Source organism: Schistocerca gregaria, chromosome 3, assembly GCF_023897955.1.
Source record: "Schistocerca gregaria isolate iqSchGreg1 chromosome 3, iqSchGreg1.2, whole genome shotgun sequence".
NCBI classification, from domain to species: Eukaryota; Metazoa; Arthropoda; class Insecta; order Orthoptera; family Acrididae; genus Schistocerca; species Schistocerca gregaria.
The window spans coordinates 756,931,842-756,950,843 of NC_064922.1; the positions used below are offsets into that span (position 1 = coordinate 756,931,842).

General features: G+C 39.5%; 1 protein-coding gene across 7 annotated transcripts in view; it reads right to left on the reverse strand.

The window, feature by feature from the left end:
• The window catches only part of LOC126353938 (probable serine hydrolase), a 178,828-nt gene that overhangs the window by 92,695 nt on the left and 67,131 nt on the right, over nt 1–19,002 (reverse strand). For 3 of the 7 annotated variants that reach the window (XM_050003215.1, XM_050003211.1, XM_050003213.1), the window contains one exon: nt 9,774–9,919. The exons of the other annotated variants lie outside the window; for them this stretch is intronic. The gene's annotated coding sequence lies outside the window, so the exon portion shown is untranslated. The remainder of the gene's footprint in view (nt 1–9,773; nt 9,920–19,002) is intronic. 7 annotated transcript variants of the gene reach the window in all.

The window sequence follows — 19,002 nt, forward strand, 5'->3', positions numbered from 1 at the left end:
AAATATGTGGTTTTATTCCAGAATTAAGAAAAGTAATGCTTAGAAAGCCGTAACCTTATAGTGAGTCTTAGCAACTCGGTATTAAAACTGTGTTCTGACACGAGAAGCTGACAGTGTATGTGCCATAACCTGACAGCGAATGTCAGCTAATGGGTCTAGAATAGTATTCTAAGCATGGAACAAAATCATAACAAATTACCCCATAAATCATCATTGTTAGACAAAATAGGAACAAATATCCCTATACATCACCGTTGTAACATGAAAAAAAATTACCCCATCTGTCACTGACTATACAAGTTGAAACTTACTCCAACAAGCAAAAGCAATTAGTCAGCAAGTTGAGACATACCGATACCAGTTGTAGCAAAGGGGATGTGGCTCACTATGTCATGGACAGGGTACTGACTTGTGCATATGACATCCTGAATCTGACTAGGTATTTTGCGTGTTAGAACAACTCTTGACTTGCTGACATCGATAAGTCTGAAGTTATTACTAATTGATTTTGCTTATTGAAACAGGTGCAGCTTGTCAGGAAAAGTCTCAACTTGTTAGTTGATGACATATGGGCTATATGTTACAATTTTGTGTAATGAGGGTGATGCATTGGGCAATTGTTTCAGTTTCATTTGAATTGCATTTGACATTATGACCATCATGCCTCAGTTGCATTCAGGGTAAAGGTAGTCACCCTGTAAACTGACCAACAGTCACTAGCGTAATGGTAATCATGTTGTAAATTGACTCAAACTGCCTAAGGGGTAATGGCTGACACCCTGTTAATTCATTATCTTTGCCCCATCCTGTAAACTGACCATTGTTGCCCCTTTGCCAACCAACCGCCATTACCCCAATTACACCAGGTATGATGGTAGTCGCCAAATGAGCATCATAACCCTCAGTTACGTTTGGGGTAGTGGCAGTTACCTTGTCAACTGACATTCATTGCCTGAATTATGTTCAGAATGATGGTAGTCATCATATGTCAACTGACAATCATTACCCAGTTGCATTCAAGATAATGGCATTCACTCTGTAAATTGATGATCATTGCCCTCCCAGGATGATCAGTGCCCCAGATGTGTCTGGAGGAATATCAGTCACCTAGTCATCTGGTCATCATTACTCCAATAGCCTTTGGAGTAATTGTAATCAGCATATATCTTTTTAATATCATGTTGCATAATTTTCGTCTGTGGAATTTGAAGATGTTAAATTTGAATTATGAGCTGTTCAGAGTCCTATCAGCATGTTCTCTATGGGAAGAAACTTCTAAAGGTTACCACATTAGATAGAAATTTCATGTATAAATTCCAGCTCCAGCCCCATTAACTTTCACCAATCTGAAAGTGACTACTCTTAACTTTTAAATATTTTGACCCTCTGAATGGAACATGGGTCTGATGTACCACTATAGCTGGCGCTAACAATACTAACGCTGCATGGAGCCCATGAGATGGGAGAATCTGAGTAATATATAGTTGAGTCCCAAACGTCACCTAGTCAACAACACATTGTCAGAGCATTTGTTGTTTTCCAGTAAGTAAATTTTTTGATACTGTGTTCCGAAAACGTGCATTCTCTTCCTGGCCTGGCCTGGTGTTGCTAAAAGTGTCAAGATTTCGCTGGTCTCTCCAACCATGTGTTCCTAAAATTATCATTTACTTGTCAGTCTGGTTGACTAACGTTCCATTCTTCCAAGAGTTTTGTTTTCTTTGTCGGAACATTCGATCAATTAGAATGAAAATGTTGCTAGCACTCTATGGTTGATATTTTTGTATTCATAGAAGAACGAAAAAAATTATAACAACTTGCATTTTAAGTTTTAGTTTTAATCTTTGGGTTTTTCACACATATTTTACACTGCTGGCCATTAACAGTGCTACACCAAGAAGAAATGCAGATGATAAACGGGTATTCATTGGACAAATATATTATACTAAAACTGACATGTGATTACATTTTCACGCAATTTGGGTGCATAGATCCTGAGAAATCAGTATCCAGAACAACCACCTCTCGTCGTAATAACGGCCTTGATAGGCCTGGGCATTGAGTCAACAGATCTTTGATGACATGTACAGGTACAGCTGTCCATGCAGCTTCAACACGATACCACAGTTCAATAAAGGTAGTGGCTGGCGTATTGTGAATAGCCAGTTGCTCGGCCACCATTGACCAGACGTTTTCAATTGGTGAGAGATCTGGAGAATGTGCTGGCCAGGGCAGCAGTCGAACATTTTCTGTATCCAGAAAGACCCGTACAGGACCTGCAACATACGATCGTGCATTATCCTGCTGAAATGTAGGGTTTCGCAGGGATCGAATGAAGGGTAGAGCCACGGGTCGTAACACATCTGAAATGTAACGTCCACTGTTCAAAGTGCCGTCAATGCGAACAAGACGTGACCGAGACGTGTAACCAGTGGCACCCAATACCATCACGCCAGGTGACACGCGCCAATATGGCGATGATGAATACGCGCTTCCAATGTGTGTTCACCGCGATGTCGCCAAACACGGATGCGACCATCATGATGCTGTAAACAGAACCTGGATTAGTGCACCCAGGTTCATCATTGAGTACACCATCGCAGGTGCTCCTGTCTGTGATGCAGCGTCAAGGGTAACCGCAGCCATGGTCTCTGAGCTGATAGTCCATTCTGCTGCAAACGTCGTCGAACTGTTCATGCAGATGGTTGTTGTCTTGCAAATGTGCCCATCTGTTGACTCAGGTATCGAGACGTGGCTGCATGATCCGTTACAGCCATGTGGATAAGATGCCTGTCATCTCGACTGCTAGTGATACGAGGCCGTTGGAATCCAGCACGGCGTTCCGTATTACCCTCCTGAACCCACCGATTCCATATTCCCCTAACAGTCATTGGATCTCGACCAACGCGAGCAGCAATGTCGCGATGCGATAAACCGCAACTGCGATAGGCTACAGTCCGATCTTTACCAAAGTCGGAAACGTGATGGTACGCATTTCCTCCTTACACGAGGCACCACATAAACGTTTCACCAGACAATTCTGGTCAACTGTTGTTTGTGTATGATAAATCGGTGGAAACTTTCCTCATGTGAGTACGTTGTAGGTGTCGCCACCGGCGCCAACCTTGTGTGAATGCTCTGAAAGGCTATTCATTTCCATATCACAGCATCTTATTCCTGTCGGTTAAATTTCGCGTCTGTAGCACATCTTCGTGGTGTAGTAATTTTAATGGCCAGTAGTGTAATTTATTATGCAAGCTCGTTATTGCAATAATACTATATGCAATAAAAATTCGTTAAAACACGCTTTTTCTGTTCTGCTTATAGGTTTATAATTGAAGATCCAAAACACGTTTCAGACTGGACGAAAAAATCACAGCCCTCGCACTTACTCAAAATTACGTTGAAGAATCCAACTCGGAAATGGATTCAGATGAGTCATATGTTCCAGATGAGGACCTTACTATCCTAGATAATTGTAATGACATAGATAATGGCAATATTTCTCCCAATGATGACGTTTGTTATGATGAATCTTTTCAAGAAATATTTAAAGTAAATAGCGATAGCAGATAGTAACCATAGTTCAACACAACTTCTAGAGGAAGCAGAGTATCACTCCACAGCTGCCTACTGGTCATCTATACATTTTGATGGCGACGATAAAAATTAGAGTTGTCTTTCTGTTTTTTATAATGGTAATCAGTTCCCATACGTTCTCAGACGCGAACAGCAGCTTCCAACATCATGAAAGTACAGCTATCCAAGATGTGAGATCCTGCGAGTGCTGTGGGAGAAAACCCAGTGCTAGGAAAAGTGTAGCATGTTTTCTTTATTGATGACGTCATTGAGAAGATTGTAACACAAACCAATGAAAAGCCATTTTGAATGTACAGCTTACATAGACACTAATGTGCAGGAAATGTACGCTTCCATTGGAATCACAGTTCTTTGCGGGGTATTGAAATCTGTGAAGGAGCCTAGGACCTCATTCTTTCTGCTTCAGACTAGGAGAGGCCAAAGCTTTTAGGAATACTGTTTAGAGCATATCTATTCAAAGAATCAAGCATGAGGAAACAAAAGAAAAAATGTGACTCCTGCTGCTTCCATTATTGATGTGTTTAACATATGCCCATTAAATCCACCAAATATGGCATTAAAGTCATAGGCCTTGTAGATGTGCCTTATGCATATATTTATAATGCCTACATCTACTGTATCATAGGATGTGATGGAGCTACACTTTCTGTAGTAGAAAGAAAATATTGGATTCACACTTAATCTGTCTGTCTAAAGGGATATATGGCACAAACAGAAATATCAGTTTTGCAATTGGTTTTGTTCTTTAGAATTTGCTAAGGAGCTACTAACTCATGATTTGACTTTAGTTGGGACATTAAAAGTAACAAACTCCAGTATATCAACCAAGAAGTGATTGTCAAATTGGATCTAATCTTTATGGCTTTACGAAAGACAGGACCCTGCTTTCTTATGTTCCTTCAAAAAGTAAGGCAGCTCTATGCCTTTCATCAATGCAGTATTCCAATTTCACTGCTATTTTAAATAGTAAACTGGAACTCATATTTTTATAATACCAAAAATGTGGAACAGACAGACTGGATAATAAGTGCAGTGTTTATTCTGCTAATCATGAGACATGAAGGTAGGTATTGGCTATTTTTTACTACATGGTCTCCATGGTTGGATCAAATGCATGTATTCTTTATGTACTTTTTCAGGGACAAAATCGATATCACATTCTGATTTCCTCAAAGGAGTTCTCTATATTTTGTACATGATTCTGTGGAATCCAGACTAGCAATCCCTAGTCAGCCTAAAGAGCTACAAAATATCATTTCATCTGTAGAAGAAGAGGGAAGAAAGGAAAATATCGTCAGCCAGTGAAATAAATTTTAATTTCTAGTTGATGATGCTATATGTCCAATGGACAAGGGTAAAAAAAGAAAAACTTGTCGTTTTCGCCCATATAAAAAAAAGAGGAAAACTGCCTACAGGTGTACTTGCGAAGAGTCACTGTGCTTGGAGTGCTCACAAAAAGTGTACAAAATTTGTCCAATGAAAAATAAACCTTAAAGTTTCTTATTGTGTTACGTCTGAGTACTCAGTTTCTTGAGACTGTAACTGTAATAATGTAAAAAATTTATTTCTAAACGAGTAAAATGTAAACAACCGAAGACAGCAAATTAAAGTCATTTCCAATAATAAATTTGTATTTATTGCTGTTTTATCAATGGCAATGGTTTAAAATTTACTGTTATGTTTATTTGTACCTCAAGGAGTAAGTAAAAGATTTGGAAGATTGAAAAAGTCATAACGGGAGAGAAAAAATGTTTTAAGAGATTTAGCGATTTAGGAGATCGATTTTCCATCTTACTGCCAAATGAAAGATGAGCTGGTTAGAGGGTTAAGTTTCAAGTGTTATACTTGTAGTTTAGTTTTGGTGGGAGGATAAAAATGGATGAACATTAGTAAGAACTGCACATTTAATATATTAAGTGCTACATTTTATTTGCAGAGACCCAACTTTTCACTTTCAAAGATAATCTGATTGTAACTTTTGACTTGTCAGAGGTGACAGCCCCACTGGTCCAACCTATAAATTGATCATCATTGCCCCACCCAGTCGTTTTTGGGGTAATGGGAGTCACCTTGTCAACTGACCATTGTTGCCCCAATTGCATTAAGATAATCGTAGTCACCTTATGTCAAGTGACCATCATTGCTACCCAATAGTATCTGGGGTAATGGCAGTCACCAGTCAACTGATCATTTTGCCCCAATATCATACACCAATTGTTTGCTATCTATGGGGCAACTTGTGACAATTTCTTGTTAAACTGGTGAAGTATGGGACAATTTATTACAGTTTTGCGGAAACATAGCAATATACAGGGCAATATGTTACAATTTTCTGTAATATGATCATACATAGGGCAGTTTGTTACAATTTGCTGTAACATGTCTATGTATGGGGTAATATGGTACAATTTTACTGTAACATAGTGACACAAGGAGCAATGTGTTCCAATTTTTGCTATAACATGGCGATGTATGGCGCTATTTGTTACAGTTTTCCATTACGTGACGATGTATGGGAGGCGAAGTGTCAATTAGTTTCTACTACACGAATGCAGAAGATGACAGAAACTTTGTGCTGCAGGGTAAAGTTAATAACCTACTAGGTTATCACTTTAATGTTTGGATGACTTTGAAAAGTGGTTGGCAAACGTAGCAACCCTTGTTTCTTATCTATAAAATGTGTATTAATGCTGTTCAGTGTACTATTTCATTGAAATGTAATGGATCCAACATTACATGACAGCGCAAGTTAGTATTACAAGCTGAATATGACAAATGGTTTGGTCTGCAAGATCAAGTTAATAAACTATCATGGGGAGTCACTGTAATGTTGACTTACTTTGATATGGGGTTTAGCTGAACGAAAACGATTGTATGACAAATTTAGATATGGGAATAATGTTGTTTACCTTAGAAAATAGACCAATATATTGTCATTGGTAAGTACAGTTTAAGCTGTAAGTTAGATCAGCAGTAGCTCATGTGTGTTTTATAGCACTACAGAACAAAACTTCTCAAATTTTAGTTTCTTCCATGCTTGATACAGAGATTGAACTGAGCATGACAACTAACCTGTAAGTTAGATCAGTTCCGTCAATAAGTGAGCCATGTGTACATAACAAGTAATATATTTATTTATTTATTTATGCATTTATTTTACCTGGCAAGATTAGGGCCTTCAGGCCCTCTCTTACACCTAACCAGGCATACTCAGATTGAACGAGTTACAGTTTCTAAATAACATTAAGAACATTTAACGTATTATGCAGTATTGATGTCAAACAAAAAAATTTTAGATTATAACAGTAGTACAATGATAGTTATAACAATAAAAATAATTATAACAATCAACAATAATAATGATAATAATAATGATAATAATAATAATAATAATAATAATAATAGTGACTAAGTATATGAAAGTAAACATACATTTCTTTTGTGAATGTCAGTTAGTTGGGAATTTTCTCGTTATATTCTTGCAGCTTGTGAGTTATTCTCATCGAGCAGAGACATAAGACGATAGAATGGGGTGAAAGAGATATATAAGAGGTAGATAGGTTGATGTAGAACTTTTCATTTGAAGTTCCATTGCGCAAAGCAAAATGTGGCTCAGGTTTTGTAACTTTTGTTGCAACAAGTGCTGCTGAAAATGTACATTGTATGAGCAGTACTATTATGCAAGCTATGTCTATTTTTTTAAATACTACAGAGCAATCAAGTTACGACATTTGTGGACCGAGTTTTTTGTTCTCAAAATCGTATGTATTTTGAGAACTCACTTTTGTGTAAGTCTGAATTTTTGTTTGCAATCAGAGATATGTGAGTATGCTTGAATATTTCGATAAGCAACCACTGTGTGTTTTGATAGTCGAGATAGGTACTCACGTGATAAATAATTTTATTTTGGTGTGAAGTTCCTATTTTCAAGGTTTCGAACTTTACTCTCTGTGTATGGATCCTTGTCCACCATTATCTTTGGCTGTGTTCTGTGTTTGTACATCGCACTCAGAGCAGTAGATTTGCATATTACGAAAATATTGTGTTTAAGTGACACAACGAATTAAAGATCTTGTCAAAACGCTCTCTTCGCCCCTAAAATGATGTTTGGTCAGTTCCTTCGTCTTTCGCTATGTTGTGTGTTGCAATTGGTATTCATAGTATTACTGAATCCCTACTAATTTATTGTTTATAATCTTTAGTTCGTAATTTTTCTGTATGTGTTGTACAGGCCACCAATTCAGAAAGCATGAAGCTGTTGACCTCTGTACGTATGAAACTCGGCGTTTACAATTTTAAATATATTGTACTTAAAATGTGACTGCACCTGAATCATCTCGATGGTTTTATAATGGCTGTGACAACATAACTCCTGATGCCCACGATGTTCTACTACCTTGTTTACTTTCGTAAGTATGGTATGCAGACTTGGCCCTGACAAGCAGCAGTGAGTCCACTAGTGAGGAATCCTATAGATCAGTAACCAGTTGATAATTTAAAATTTTGTAGCACGAGCAGTGGATGCTTTTTTTTATTTGCAATGAGTGGCTTCTGACTTAGTCCACCACAAAAATAGAATTTGAGGGAGGTAATGGCAAAAACTAGTTTGTAAACTATTGTTTGAACACACTGTACGTCGTTCCGCAGTAGCAATCCTCAGATGTGTTCGACTTTAAAGCTTCAAATAACTTGAAAGCTTTAAATAATAGTGTACTTCAAGAAATAAACTATGTAACTGCTGATCCTGTGTGAAGGACACTAGGGCAATCTTCACCCACTGGAACTTTCAGACCACCAAGCCCCTTGTCCATTTTTCAGCACACCGATTCTGCACGATACTAGTTTACATACGTTTTGCTGATAGAACAAATGCTAGATGTTCCATGGTGTTGTATCTCTTACATTTTCTTAAAAATGTAATCCTTGGAATTACAAAATCACTTCTCTCCATAAGTAATTTTCTACCATCGTTCATTTTGCGATACTGAAAGTATATGTCTATGAATATTCTTAACATCGACCACAACCACCGTTAAAGTTTAAGTCTGTTTTTATCTGTAAAACTACATGGGATTTTGTGTATCTTAAAATGCTCTTAGAAAAATCAGCTATGTCACCTACTTCTTTCTTAAGATAGCATAACATCCTGGAGTGACGTGGATCCACTGCTTTTTACAGACACATTCACTTAAGCCACTTTCGCCAGGCAATTGGCAAACATGGTATGGGAACAATATGGGCAATAGTCTTTTGCTTCTGTCTCTCTCTCTCTCTCTCTCTCTCTCTCTCTCTCTCTCTCTTGATGAAACTGTACACATTGAACACTATATTTCTGGTTTGTTTGGGTAACACTTGTCGCTTTTCTAATCCATTACCCATAGCGAGCACTTTGTAAAAAATATAGCAGTCATCACATGCAGACTGGAGTGAAAATCACGACCTAACTCTCAAAGCACGCTCAGCAATGTGCGAAAAAGACTGAAACAGTGGAAGAACGCCATTGGCTAGAGTGCCACGTGGTACTCTTTTTCTTTCTACTGCTCATGTCCCCACCATCCAGCTTCTAGTTGCATGGGACTAGAAGCTGATCCACAGTCCACACTCAGACATTTGATGGATGGATATCTGCGCAGATGTATGTGTGTATAATTAATCGTTGCAAATGTTGTGTGTCCAAAAGACACAGTTTCAGGCTACTCCTGACCTGCTGTCAACCTAGAAAAGAAATTTCAGCCCCTATGGTCATGTGAAGGACCTTTTGGTCAGGACACAAACTTATAATGAAAGAACCTCTCCCGCAATGAGATTTTCACTCTGCAGTAGAGTGTGCCCTGGTATGAAACTTCCTGAAAGATTAAAATTGTGTGCCTTAACGAGACTTCTCCTGTGGCCTGCGTTCAAAACTTTTGTTGAAGGAGGGAAAAGAAAGGAAACGTATTGTCAGTGGGAGAATGAACGATCTAACTGGTGAAGACGGTGGCCTTTGAGGAGCGGCAATTTTCACTTACTAATTTACTTCTCAATTTACAGGGTGAACTCGATTATTAACATCTACACCTGCATGATTACTCTGCTATTCACAATAAAGTGCTTGGCAGAGGGTTCAGAGAGCCATCTCTATGCTGTCTCTGTACCGTTCCATTTTCGAACGGCTAGTGGAAAAAACGAGCACTTACATTTTGCTGTCAGTCCCACTTGATGCAGATCCAACACCGCACAGCATTACTCCAGGATAGGGCGGACAAGCGTGGTCTAAGCAGCCTCTTTAGCAGAGCTGTTGCACCTGTTCTGCCAATGCGTCGCAGTCTTTGGATTTCTCTACCTGCAACATTATGTATGTGATCGTTCCAATTCAGGTTATTTGTAATTATAATCTCTAAGTATTTGGTTGAATTTACAGCCTTCAGATTTATGTGACTTATCGGGTAATCGAAATTTAGCGGATTTATATTAGTACTCATGCGAGTAACTTCACACTTTCCTTTATTCATGGTCAATTACAGAGCATCATCTGCAAACAATCTAAGGGGGCTACCGAGATTGTCTCCTATGTCGTAAATATAGATCAGGGCCTATAACACTTCCTTAGGCAACGCCAGATATTACTTCTGTTTTACTCGATGACTTTCCGCTATTGCTACGAACTGTGATCTTTCTATCAGGAAATCACAAATCCAGTCGCACAACTGAGGCGATACTCCTTAGGCACGCAGTTTGATTGGAAGACACTTGTGAGGAACAGTGTCGAAAGCCTTCTGGAAACCTAAACATTTGGAATCAATTTGACATCCCCTGTCGATAGCACCCATTACTTCGTGAGTATAAAGAGCAAGTTGTGTTTCACAAGAACGATGTTTTCTGAATCTTTGCCGACTATATGTCAATAAATCGTTTTCTTCGAGTTAATTCATAATGTTAGAATGCAGTATATGTTCCAAAACCTTACTGCAAATTGACTTTAGTGATATGGACCTGTAATTCTGCAGATTACTCCTATTTCCCCTTTTGGGTATTGATGTGACTTAAGCAATTTTCCAGTCTTTAGGTATGGATCATTCTATGAGCGAGCAGTTGTATGTAATTCCCAAATATGGAGCTATTGTATCAGCATACTCTGAAAGCAAACTAACTGGTATACAATTTGGACTGGAGGTCTTGCCTTTATTAAGTGATTTAAGCTGCTTTGCTACACCGAGGATATCTACTTCTATATCCCATCTTAGCAGTTGTTCTTGATTGAAATTCAGGAATATTTGTTTCGCCTTCTTTGGTTGAGGAGTTTTGGAAAACCTGTTTAATATCTCTGCTTTAGTGGACCCTCATCAGTGACTTCACCGTTGTTATCGCGCAATGGAGGTACTGATTGTGTCTTGTTTCTTGTGTGTTTTATATATGACCAGAATCTGTTTGGGTTTTCTGCCAGATTCCGAGACAGACTTTCGTTGTGGAAATTTTTAAAAGCATCTCACATTGAAGCAGGCGCTATATTTCGAACTTCTGAAAAACTTTGCCAATCTAGGGCGTTTTGCGTTCATTTAAATTTGGCGTGAGGATCAGTACCATCCCTTATTAATTTATGTGGTATACATCTCTCAATTGCCATCGATACTATTTCTTTGAAATCATTCCACATCTTTTCTGCACTTACATGATCAGATGGGAAGCAGTGGAGACTGTCTCTTAAAAAGGCGTTAAAGGCATTATTCTCAGCTTTTTTAAGTAGATGTACTGTGTGTTTCTTTTCGATGGTTGTGGATGTTATGGTATTCAGCCCAGCAGCAACTGCCTTGTTGTCGCTAATCCCTGTATCCATCATGACTCTCCCTATTTGTCCAGATTATTTGTTGCTAAGAGATCAAGTATGATTTCGCAACCATTTACGCTTCGAGTGGGGTCATGATCTAGTTGTTCAAAATAATTATCTAAAGAAGCATTCAGTACAAATTCGGATTACATTTTTGGCTGCCGCCAGCTTTAAACGTATAATTTTTCCAGCATATCGAAGGCAGACTGAAGTTATCACCAACTACAATTGTATGATTGAGATACCTATTTAATACAAAACTTAAGTTCTCTTTGAACTTTTCAGCAACTATATCTTCTAAGTCGGGGGCGTCGGTAAAACGATCCAATTAACAGTTTAGTACGAATGCCAAGTAATATCTCTACCCATTCTATTTCTTGTGAACTATCTACTTTGATTTCACTGCAAGTTAACTACTTTGACAACAATAAATATTCCACCACCAACTGTATTTAATCTATCCTTTCTGAACACTGTTAGGTCTTTTGAAAAATATTCGACTGACCTTATTTCCGGCTTTAACTAGCTTTCTGTACCTATAACTAGTTTAGCTTCAGTGCTTTCTGTTGGGGCTTGGAGCTCTGGTTCTTTCCCAACACAGATACTACAATTTACAACTACAATATTGTTCGTTTCTACAATTACCTTACTGTGTTTTACCTGCCCCCTTTTAGACGGACGCCCTTTCTGTGGTTTTCTGAAACTCTCTAATCGTGAGGAATGTATAGATTAAGCACATCGATAAAGACTAAGGTATGAAAAAGTTTTTAGGTGGAAAATTATAAGCGCTATAGATACTGAAGCACAGCTGTCATGAGGAGACATTACATGTACAATGATTGGTGTCAGGCTGTAGCAGCAATGGTGATATTTAATTGTAGTTACATTGGTAAATATATTCCGGGCTTAGAATATTCTTGTCAGTCTGGTATGTATTTGATAAGATGAAGACAATTTTGTGGGTTTAACTGTCAGTGCAATTTAGCGATCTGTGTAAAATAACCGCTGGAAGTCCGAGAAAGAATAGTAAGATGGTGCTTAGACACCTGCGGCATAATTCGACGTGTAAATTCGATAAGAGCCAATCAGAATGCTAGATTCATAGACATCGTTTGTGCTGTGATGAGTCTCTACATTGCGAAAGGATCGTTTGCGTATGTTGAAATCTGGAAGGGTAAAACGTTACGATCGCTGGGAGACTGCATTCGGCGTTATTTTCGTAAACAGGCTCTGTTAGGGTAAGAATTTCCGTGCACACAAGCTGAGGCATCAAGAAAGCGAGCGTTAACTATTTCTGTGACACTAGACAATTCCCGAGAGGTCGACTTGTCTCTTATTCTTTTACAATGCGATGTGACGTAAGAACAAGGTTGGGAACGCTGTCAGATGAGTTTGTAATTATGCGCGTGCACTTGGCGGTGTCGCGTCGGTCGCGCTGGGGCGGGTACGTGTGGTTGAACGCATGTGTCAGCATACTCTGTGCTATTCCGCCTTCAATGGTAAAGACAAATGGCGCCTGGAGGTACCTCGAATATGAGACTGGCGTGAACGCACTTTGGAATGCTACGACAGTATAACGGTGACTGTATAGAGGCTGTTAGGTGAGGCGGAGCACACGTCGCTGGCCAGTCGCGCTACGAGCTGTCTAGGTGAACACGTATTTGGATAGGAATTTCTCAGAAATGATGTATGAAAGGGATGTAGTCGTCTCATGCCCACAGGACCCGAGTGGAGGCCTGTGCGTGGTTTGACAACCAAAGAATGCGTCACTTCGCGGTCCTGTGGACAGGGTGTGGCGGAGGGTGCTTGGGCATGTTGATTGCATTATTTTGCGAGCATGTCTGTAGGCTGTGCTATGCGTTATTTGGACAGTTGAAGTGTACTGAGAGTGTCTACACCCCACTGGGCTGCATTATTTAGGTGGAGTCTGAATGTCTGTACTTGAATTATTTGCGTAAATTAAGTTTTTTTGTGTGTCTGCAGACGGTGTATTGTGACCCCAAGCATAAAATGACGAGTGTTTTGGGTCAGTGTGATATATTCGATCCCTAAATAAAATGTTTCAAACTCCCCCTCCCCAGCAACCCAGCGCAGGCTGAGTCGTTTCCACCATTTTCCGCTCAACATCTTGGTTTACGTCACGAAAAGGTCGACAGCATCCTCTGCTGGTGGTAGTGAGTACTAGACCCCATGGAGAACAGCTTGCCATCACAGATAACTGTACTTGCGTCATCAGCTGGTGTCATGGAGGCGTCCTCTAGTGGCGACGAAATGTACTAATACAGTTGGGAGTCTGGAGCTCGTGGTGGCCCCAATAAGTGGTGCCCTCTTAGATTACGGTACCTGCGACATCACTACAGCGTCCTCTTGTGGTATCGATATGAACTAAGTCAGTTGGGCACTGGACTCAGTGGTGAATACACTGGGTGGTGCTGCCTGTAATTGTTTAAATAAAGGCTGGTGTATGGTTTCGACAGGTGATGATGAGCAAGCAGTCTTTCAGATGGATTATAATTTTTGCAAACAGACATAATGTCTGATGGGATAGCAGCAATCAGTGATTGTATAATGTTACTTATCCGTCTTGATTGCAATTTTTTATTCATATGATCGGTTTCGGTTCTTCCAGAACCATCTTCAGATCTGATATTTCAGTTACAGGAGTAACCTGTCCAAATCCAGCAACTTTCACATGCTGCGTGATGCAGTTACTCCTGAAAAAATATATCTGAAGATGGTTCTGGATTAACCAAAACCGGTCATATGAATAAAAAAAAATTGCAATCAAGACAGATTATAAGTAACATTATTATTCTGACAATTTGAGTTGTTTGGCTATCTGGATGTATATCTGTTCCATTATTTACTAGTGGATCGCATGTCTGTAGGCTGTGCAATGTTATTTTTGATGGTTTACAGTTAGCAAGCATATGTGTACAGCCTTATAAATGAGTTATGTAGGAGTGGTTTGCAGGTCTGTATGCTGTGGGGCCTGTCAGTGTGTGTTCTGTGATACATATACTCCATCCATAAATAAAATGCCCTCAAATGTACATTCCTTCCTCTCTCCATCAGCTTTTACCAGCAGCCCCTAGGAAGAAGTTGCGTCCTGGAGGCTTAGGTTAGTATGGTGAACTTGGTTTGCAAAAATTTTGTTAGGATGGTAGCAAAAGGGCAAGTGACCTGTCTTAAGTGCAAGAATTCAAACTCAGCCCTGGTACCTAGGAAGAGGTAGCGGTCTGGTCCTTGAAAAGAAGTTGAAACTAGGTAGTTGAAAGTGTAGCAAACCCCCTTTTCTTAGCTATATGAAGACAAATCATGTGGCCAATAGGAGTGCAGCATTCTAGGGGTGAAGGGGGGAGGGTGCTACGTCATGATTGAACACCACGCTGATAGTGGGGAAAATATGGAACCTCTCATTTGATAATTAAATATTGAAATTGTAAACTGAGTTACTTAATATGATTAAAATTGAAATGCAATTAAGTACTTCGGTCATTGATAGGTTAGATGCACTATGTGGGTGTAAGCATATTTACAGAAGACTGTCCAGCATGTGTATGGATGTGGCGGCCAAGGGTGTGTGATGTAAGCGGTCGGACACCCACAGGCCAGTGATGCGGCACGTGTCCGGTTATAATGTGTGCACCCTAGAGGGAGCAAACGACCTTGCATCATCACCTGGCGTTAATGGCATCATCTGGTGTTGACGATATGAACTGAACCACTTGTGCCCTTGAGCTTGTGGTGGATATGTCGGGTGCAGCCATCTTGAATAATGGTGCTTGCGTCATGATCTGGTGGCAGTGATATGAAGTAGACTCTATACCCTATGGTGGATGCACTGTTTGCCGCCATCTTGGATAACAGTACCTGCATCATCATCTGATGTAACAGTAGCGTTCTCTGCTGTGGTGCTATGTACTAGGTCAGTTAGAGTCCAGACCTCATGGTGAATACACCAGTTGTCGCCATTTTGGATCACAACACAGATGAGAGCACCCTCTGGTGATGGCACTGTGTACTAAGTCAATTGGAGTTTGGATCTCATGGTGAACATACCTGCACGAAATTGTTTAAATAAAGACTTATGCCCAAGTACTTTTCCCACAAATCCTTAGGAGGAGGTGGCGGTCGGGTGACTTAGGTTAGCGGAGGTAGGCCAAGTGAGCTATCTTCCCACGATATTCTTTGCTTAGTAGAGATAAACGGGATGTGCTGCATTATCCTGTTGGAATTTCAACTTCCCGCCATTTTTTCTGGAGGGTTAGGTTAGTAGAGGTAGCGCAATTGACTTATCTTCATGCCAAAATCCGCCATCTTGAATGAGGTCATGTGCTGTTGTCAAGGCTACAGGACGCCATCTTGGATACATCTGGCAACAATAGAATGTGCAGCAGCACACAGGTAGTCCCACTACTTACCTGCTCTCTTTTAACAGTATTTGTACACCATCTTGAAGCCTCATCTGGTCGTCTTTCTGCCATCCTTGTGACTGATTTCGGCATGCTTGCTTTTCCATACTAGAAACACGTTGCAGTTTTGCTTCGTCTCAACCCTACTGGTGTGATATAATTAAATGTGAGCATTTAGAACTGGCGCAAAATAATCGGCAACATCTACTCCCTTCAAGCCACACTGCAATGCATAATGAAGGCTACTTTGTGTACCACTGCCCCGCCCCTCTTCCCCCTTCCCAATTTTCACGTTAAAGTGGCAAATGGTGCTTGTTACAAACGTCCATTGGTGAGCTTAGTCTCTCTAATTTTACGTTGTTGGCCTTTCGTGAGATGTGTGTACGAAGAAACATGTTGACTCTTTTAGAACATACTCTTGTAATTTTAGCAATATACCACACAGTGGTGCACAATGCCTCTGTTGTAGCTTCTGCTGCTGGAAATGTATGAGCATCTCAGTGACAAATTCGCCATTACCAAACACATGTTTGTAATTTTCTCTATTTCCTCTATCAATCCTACTTCATAATAGAGCCAAACTGAATAGTGATGTTAAAGTATCAATTGAAAGGTAGTTTCGTAAGCTACATCCTTTGTGTGTGGATTGCTCGTCAAAAGGATTCTTCCAATGATAGTCTGTCACCAGCCTTTCCTAAGATAAGATTTGTGTGGTCAGTCCAGTTGAAATGTCTCCGCATGCATACTGACAGATGCAGTGGATGTTTTTGTTTCCACCAGTTGATCAGAGATAATGAGTGAGAATGCAGTGGGCATACTGGATACAAATTGACTTTCGATCTTTGTGGTACCTACATATATTGGCAGGGACAGTTGTCTGAAAACTACATGCCCCCTCCCCTTCCCATTCTTCTCCTAACTGACCCAGCTTTCTTGGAAACAGGCCAAGCAGAGAACATCTAAACCAACAGACATGTTTGGCTATCCTAATCACGACCCAGTATTTCACCGCCATAAAAATGGAACAATCACCATGCACCTCAATGTGGCAAAACGATCTGCTAGTTTGATTTCTGTACCCCTTATTAAGTCATTGTGAGAGCTTATAAAACAGCACACACACATATGCACATATTTTGCTCTTCTAATCACAGCCTAGTATTTTATTATGGCTCCCAAACCTGACTGAGGTTTCATCTTTCTACCCATTTCATGCATGGCACAATGGACCCTCAATTGATACAATGTTATAGGAACTTATAAACTGCCTGTATTTTGTGTCAAAATGCATAAAGATTGGTTCTTTTTTGAATCATCAGTATTCTAACTGGTACTACCTAATTACAACATTCTTCTGTAGCACCAAATCTCAAATGATTCAATCCTCTTTTGTTTCAGTTTTCCCACAGTCCATGTTTCACTACCATTCAATGCTGTGCTCCAAACATACATTCTCAGAAATTTATCTCTCAAATTAAGGCATATCTTTAATACTAGTTCATATCTCTTGGTCATTAATGCTTTTTTTGCCAGTGCTAGTCTACATTTTATGTCCTCCTTGCTCCATCCACCATGGGTTATTTTGCTGCATAGGTAGCAGAAATCCTTAACTTCATCTGATTTGTGATCACTAATTCGAATGCTAAGTTTCTTTGTTATTATATGTATTGCTTCAGATTCCTTAAGTTTTTCTTTGATGCACTCTCAATCTATATACTGCACTCATTAGACTGTTTATTCCATTCAAAAGATCCTGAAAGTCTTCACTTTCATTGAGGACAGCAGTGTCATCAGAGAATTTTATTACTGACATCCTTTCACCTTGAATTTTAATTTCATTCATGAACCATTCTTTTGTCATTGTTTTCTTCAGCGTGTACTCTGAACAGCAGGGGTGCAAGACTATATCTCATACATTCTCCACAGCAATGTCAATAGCTGTTGCCACTTCCCCCAATGATTTTAGAAACTCCTAGAAACAGTCATCCATCCCTTCTGCCTTATTTGCTCTTAAGTCCTCCAAAGCACTCTGGAATTCTGATTCTAATACTGGATCCCCTATCTCTTCCCTACTGACTCCTGTTTCTTCTTCTATCACATCAGACAAGTCCCCCCTCATAGATGCTTTCAGTGTATTCTTTTCTATGTGCTGAGTTAGTCCTCCTGACAATCATTCCTTTATTTTTCACATTTTTGTTTCAGCAATTTCGCCTTAGTTCCCCCGCACTTCCTATTTATTTCATTTTTTCCTCAGCGACTTGCATTTCTGTATCCTTGAATTCTGAAGATTTTTATACTTCCTTCTTTTGTCGATCTGCTGAAGCATTTCTCACTGTTACCCAAGGTTTTTTTTTTTTTGCAGTTACATTCCTTGTACCTACGTTTTTCTTGGCAGTGTGTGTGACTGCCCTAGTTAGAAATGTCTGTTTCTCTTCAATTGAACTACTCGTTCAGCTATTCATTGCAGCAGTATGTGTAACCTCAGAGAACTTAAAGTGTAGCTCTTAATTTCTTAGTAACTCCGTATCCCACTTCTTTGTACTCTGATCCTTCCTGACTAGTGTCTTAAACTTGTCTGCTTTTCATCATTACCAAATTGTGATCTGAGTCTATCTGCTCCTGGGTACACCTTACAATTCTCTATTTGATTTCAGAATCTCTCTGACCATGATGTAATCTAACTGAAATCTTTCTGTATCTCCTGGTATTTTCAAAGCACACTCCTACTCTAGTAATTCTTTAACAAAGTATTCAGTACGTGTTCTATAACAGTACAAAATGCACATGGCTTACTTGTTGGCTTGCTTTCAGGTTAAAGCATAGTTGGCACCAAAACACAACTCTGGTTGGATTATTGTACAACTTGGTAAAGACACAATAGACTTTCAAATTAAGCTGCTCATTTTTTTCCACGTCTGAATTGTCTGTTATTTTTCAAAATATGTAAAGATTGGTTCTATAACAAAACGAAAGACATGGACTTCACTTATTAGCACAAGTGGTGTAACTGAGAGGCTGAAGTCTACTTGGCACCATAACATGATTGTGGTTCAGTCTTTGTACTGACATAGTGGTAGGCACAATGGCCTGTGAACTTCAGTGTCACGGTGTTATATGCCCTTATAAACTGTATTTTTTGTCAAAATATAAAAAGATTTGTGCTACAACAGTAAAAAACACACATGG